A 6,000-nucleotide genomic window follows, 5' to 3' on the forward strand; every position below is an offset into this window, starting at 1 on the left:
TTTATAAGCTCTTGGTTAGGTGACCTCGGCTCCATGTTCTTTTGCAACCCCTGTGACGTTCTCTCATTGTAGGTAGGATGTTTTCACCACGACATTGGCTTTTTAGAGTACATAATCGTCTGTTGAGGACTTGTGTTTTGTGGTAATCCTTGTGGCTTGTCTTTGGTACAAGGGGAATACCTCTCCAATTGTGCTAGTTTTGTGAGAATTGTATTGAATGATGGTCTGGGCTCTTGGGAAGTTGGTCTTTAGTGCATGCACCTAGTGTTGACCATTGTGTGAAGAGCAAGGTGACAATAGACGAAGAGGTGACCTCTAGGATGTTAACAACGACAACACAAGAGGATAGAGTTAGGGCAAGAGGCGACTGGCAAAGATTCATCCTCTACCTAGAACATTTCCAAGCCCAGTGGGCTGACCATTATGTTTGTTCTATGTTTAATTTCTACGACTCTTTTAGTTTGCTAGTCTTTGCATGGCAAACTCTGATTCATAGTGTACAAAGTGTCTTGGTGGTGTGTATCGTTATTGGTTTCACTGGATTCCTATGGTTGTTGGACCCTGCCCACAACTCTTCTCTCCCTGTTTATCCTTTGTTACAACTTGCTGGATTATGCTTTAGACCTTCCTAGTAGTTGAGTGTTGATTTTTCGTCCATTCCATTGAGATAGCTTCATCCTGGTTTACTAGTTTCTCTGTCTACTGGGGATCGTCCTTAATATGCCCTTTTGTATCTCAGAATACCATGCCTCACCAATGAGTGCTAAGTGGTCTATTAAAAAATCAGGAGAAATTAGTCAGTTACAACTACCTCTCATGGAAATGGTCATAGATGAATGACTTACTTGACACAGTTGAATCCCAAAAAATGATATCTAATATAATGCATTGCGAAACCCCTCAATACTTAAATACAAAAAAGAGTGAAGGGAACTCTACTTGAATGGTTCATGAGGCACAATACTTGCTAAGGTTTTGCAAATAGAGTAGGAAGCTAAGTGGGCTTGCTTGTGGGGAAAACTCCACAATTAAGCGCGCTTGAGCTAAAGGCTATCTGGGATGGGTGACCTCCCGGGAAGTCCTAGTTACCGGGTGCAAGCCCCGGAAGCGATGATTGACGATATGTGATTCATTTCACTAGTTTCAACCCACTTATTCATCCCTTTTAGCATCACCCGATTCAATGGGTACTAAGTGGACTATTCAAAAATCATGAGAAATTAGTCAGTTACAACTTCCTCTCATGGAAATGGCCATAGATGAATGACTTACTTAACGCAATTGAATCCCAAAAAATGATATCTAAAATGAATTGTCACTAGGGATTTGGACGCAAGGGCCTTCAAGACCAAATGCGAGCTCAATCCCAAGCTCACAACACTGTGGTTGTACTCCATTCTTCCACTCCTCCATAAATCTAAGAGGAAATTCACCAATTAAAAGTCTTGACTACTAATGGCCACCAAGCATACTCTGATTCTAAAATTGAAGCCGAAGAAGCCAATTGGGTTCCTGGCCCTAGGCATACTAAGGGATGACAAAGCCAATATCTTAATTATATTACCCTTCACTAGAAAATGAAGACACTCATGGGCAGGGTCCTAAAGGATAAGGACAAGGACCACAATGATATCATCTCCTTTCCAAATGAAATTGAGTGAGTCTAACACTGTCAATGCTCTTGTCTCATCAGTTTGGATGCATGTTTGACCCACATATAGGGTCATCTTCGGTTTTCCTTGAAGCCTCTAGCTCCAATAGGCACAAGTGCCTAAGTTCTGACCCCAATCACTTCATCGAGCATGTAATGTTTCATTCAGCCTCTTGGATCATGCCTTTTACTTTCAATAGAATAGTTTATTTTAATAGTTATGCATTTAGCAATAACAAGTATTTGCATTTTGATAGACCTAGACCTTTGTTAATTGTCAGCAATTATAGTTTCCCTCGTGGCAGACTGCGACAAGACTCGGTCTAAACAGACATCTCTTGTTTTGTAATATGATATTTTGAGGCAATAGAAATTGCAATTAACAAAAAACATATATATTAAGGTGTATTTAACCCAAAGAGATTGGATGCAATGGTGGAAAGCAAGAAGCTTTTCATAGTTGGGCAAGGTTCAATTCCCTTAAGGGCCTAACCTTGGAGCCATGGGAGCACCTTGAGGTAGTGGTTGAATGTGTGGTTGTACCTAGATAAACTATATTAAAAATGGTTTCATGACTCATGCACACATAAGTGGAGCAAAGCCCACCCCCTATGTCCTTCTCTAAAACATAAGCCCTCGGGAGGTCGCTCAATTGGCAATCTCCATGACAATGAAGAAGTGTTATGTACCATAAGATTTGAAGTTCAAATTCCTTGCATTTATCTGTCCACTTACCGAGGGAAAATATTGTGGACAATGCGCTCATAAATATAGTATTTAATGCCTATGTTAAGTAAAATATTTCAATGTCAACTATGCATATATGTAAAAATTTTGAAATGTTATTTTTATTTTTTTCCAAATTTTACACTTCAAAAAAAGTTTGCATATAAGAAAATTAATTTATATATATGATTAATATATTCATGATTAAGATAATTCTATATTAACAATACTAAAGTAATGACAACATATTTCTTTAATGGCCAAAACTATTGCATTTTTTACAATATTTAAAAGTATGTACATGTTTTTCAAGTTCCACTAGCACAACCGGTTGAGGATGGACCTCGTTAGCAAGGCGACCCAAGATCAAACCTCACATGGTTGGTTGTGCCTATGCTAGGGGGAGGAGACATGCTAAAAAATAGAGCCAGCTTAGGGTTGGTGTGGCCCAGGGTGGGTGTGATCCGTGAGTGACTTTGACGGAATAGATACCCTTCGGTCACAGTTTCTAAAGCCACAGGAAAAGCCTTGACGATCACAAACAACTTGACAAAAATAAAAATAAAAGTATGTACATGTTCAAGTGTATATGTATAGTAAACCTTAACTATTACATAATTTATTTATTTATGGTTAAAATTGATGTTTTTCTTGTTGAATTCGACTTTCTATTATTGAAGAAGAGTTTTACATGTTGTGGATTTCTATGTTACTGGTTTGCCCATAGAGAAACTAGAACAGTAATGCAGGTATAAAGTCTTGAGATTAAAAGTGTCCCACAAAGAATCCAGGTGGATCTTTAGACAAAGTGGCAGAAAATCTCAAAATTCAAAGTGGTAGAAAAGCAAGACCAGTAATCCAGGTGGATCTTCAGAAAAAGTGGCATGGAAAATATCAGAATTCAAAGTGGCAGAAAAGCAAGACCAGTAATCTAGGTGGATCTTTGGACAAAGTGGCATGGAAAATCTCAAAACTCAAAGTGGCAAAAAAGCAAGTATCCTGACATCATATCGAAGTGATCGTCGCCCTAATTCCAATGGTGTGAATGACACTCCAATCCAAATATGGATGATGAAGTTGTGGCAGAAAGAAGGTTGCCTTGTTCCTTTAGAAAATGAGGCTTTTTTTCCTAAAAAGTGGCTTTAAGCCTTTAAAGGGAAAAATCGCAATTGAAGGGTCCAAAGGGGCGGACTTAAGGAGGCGCAATGGAACCCACGATCAATGATCTCCGATTAATCGGAGTCGGGGGAAATAAATCGGCGATATTGGGTCGGCGAAACCCAAAGGACCAGACCAGGACCCCTGTAAGCAGCAATGCGATATGCCAATGCGAAAGGGCCGATGCGATACGCTGATATCGGCGATCGACGATCAACGATCGACATAGTCAAGGGAAAGACCCTTGGGCCATTGCGATTTGTGATCAACACAGACCCGACAGGAAAATAAGCTTGATTTAAGGAAATTTGAAGTCCGGGATTTCAGTTTTTTAGTGGTTTTGCATGTGTTATCCGTGTAGACGGAAAATGGCCATTTTTAAGGGGTTTGTCGCATAGAAAGGTCGGACGGTCGGCCCACCGACCCTTTCAAGGAAACAACTTCAATTATAAACAGACAACCTCCAATTCAAGCGCGCCTGTAGCCAGAAGAGACATTATAAAAGCCCAATGTTTGGAAAAAGTACGGGGAGAAGGATTTTCAACACGCAGTTCGAGGTAGGAAAGCTTACAGGAGGGCCAATAGTGCATTTTGTCTAAATTGGACAAACCTTATATGTTTTCAGCCCCTCTCAATGCCATGGACGCAGTGGTGTTGTCCATTTCTCCATCTGAGGTCTCCATTTCATAGGCGTTTTCTAGAATGGAGGTATAAGCCACCTTTTATGTAAACTAATGATTGTAATCCTCTTCTTTTCATGCCATTAATGAATGAAGGCCTCCCCATTGATTGAGCAGGGCCCGGAGACGTAGTCCAAGTTGGACGAACTTCGTTATCGAGTCTTGTTGTCTTCTTGTCATGCCTTTATGTGTTCCTTCTTCTTTTATGTGTGCACATTAGATTTATGTGTTACGCTGCAATTTTCACATGTGATTATTTTCATACATCTATAAGAAAAAGATCCATGTATCAATTGAAGAAGAGTTTTACATGTTGTGGCTTTCTATGTTACTGGTATGCCCATCGGGAAACTAGACCAGTAATGCAGGTATAAAGTCTTGAGATTAAAAGTGTCCCACTTTAACACTTTTACAGATAAAAACCAAAAATTGCTCCAAGGAGCATGAATACGAGAGCTCTGTTTGTCAGAGCTGATACAACTTAGACAAAACAAAAGAGCATTGAACATTATAGATAAAGCATACTAATTATTAAACCTAATGACCTGAAGAATCTTTAGAGTCGGACACAGGTGCCCAACCTTTCCATTGTAGCCAGCATGAGACATTGTAACAGTGTTCTTGTAGCGCTTCCCTGATGAGACCATGATCACAAATAACCATTCCTGGGCCACGGTCCTTAGTTGCGAGAACATATTTTGAGTTGGCCTTGGGTGTTCCACCACACAACTAATGAGAGTTGTCATGACTCCTTCCTGTTGCACTTCCTCAATGAAACAAATATTACTAGGAACCCTCTTTGTGCCACGATGTTGAGCTACAAAACAAGGCAATGACCTAGAAAAAAAAGTTTCTCCACAAATCTAATTACCAAACTTGACCATAGGAATAGACAAGACTGCTTCCAGACGCTGACCACCTTAGTGCATCTCATGACCAGCCAAGCCAAATGATGCCCCCAGTTGCCATCTAGAGACCATTACATCCATGGACATAAGATCCTGAGAGAAAATTACCATCTTCAATTGATTGATAGTAAAAATGACTTCTATAAGAGACGAACAACCATTTTAACTCTTGGTGGCTAGTTGAAGCTCCATTATACAAATCCATGTTGATGAATATTGTTGAGCCATGGGAGGATGACCAAGGAAACCTTCCAATTATGTGTGTACTAATGGAAACCAAAGTACGGGCCAACCAATGGGAGTGAGGACATAACAAAGATCACTAGCATGGTGGTCATGAATCAAATACCCCAGGGTGTTGTGTATTATTTACAGAGTGGACCAATTTTTCTTGTGAGACAATATGTCTATAGGCAGACTTAAGGAATGAAGTATGGCAGTCAAGATTCCATCGTTGGACAACTCCGGCAGAAGTTGCTTCGAATAATGATGAGCTTGCATCATGAAGTTGTAGACTATGGGAAAGACGAAGTACATGAACCAAATATTGGTCGTTATTGTGCTTGCCCCCACATTAATACATTCATGCCAACCTACTGAGAGGGAGATGTTATGTGCCAAAAGGCTTAAAAATCACTCGGCCATGTCATGATTAAGACGCATGGCAGATGTGTTCACTAGCCATGGTGGGGGGTTAAAACTAATGTTGATAGTGATGTATATGCATAGTTTTTTTTGGGGGTCATGTAATTTTTTATGAGAGTAAAGTTTGTATATATATTGTATGTGTTTTTTCACTCTAAATTATTTACATATTAAATGAAAATGTGAGAAAGCATGAGTTTAAAATGTATGTAGTTTTAATATGTTTGAATAT

The sequence above is a fragment of the Pinus tabuliformis genome, chromosome 7 (assembly GCF_031772625.1).
Source record: "Pinus tabuliformis cultivar Carrire ecotype Pingquan chromosome 7, CPIR1, whole genome shotgun sequence".
NCBI lineage: Eukaryota > Viridiplantae > Streptophyta > Pinopsida > Pinales > Pinaceae > Pinus > Pinus tabuliformis.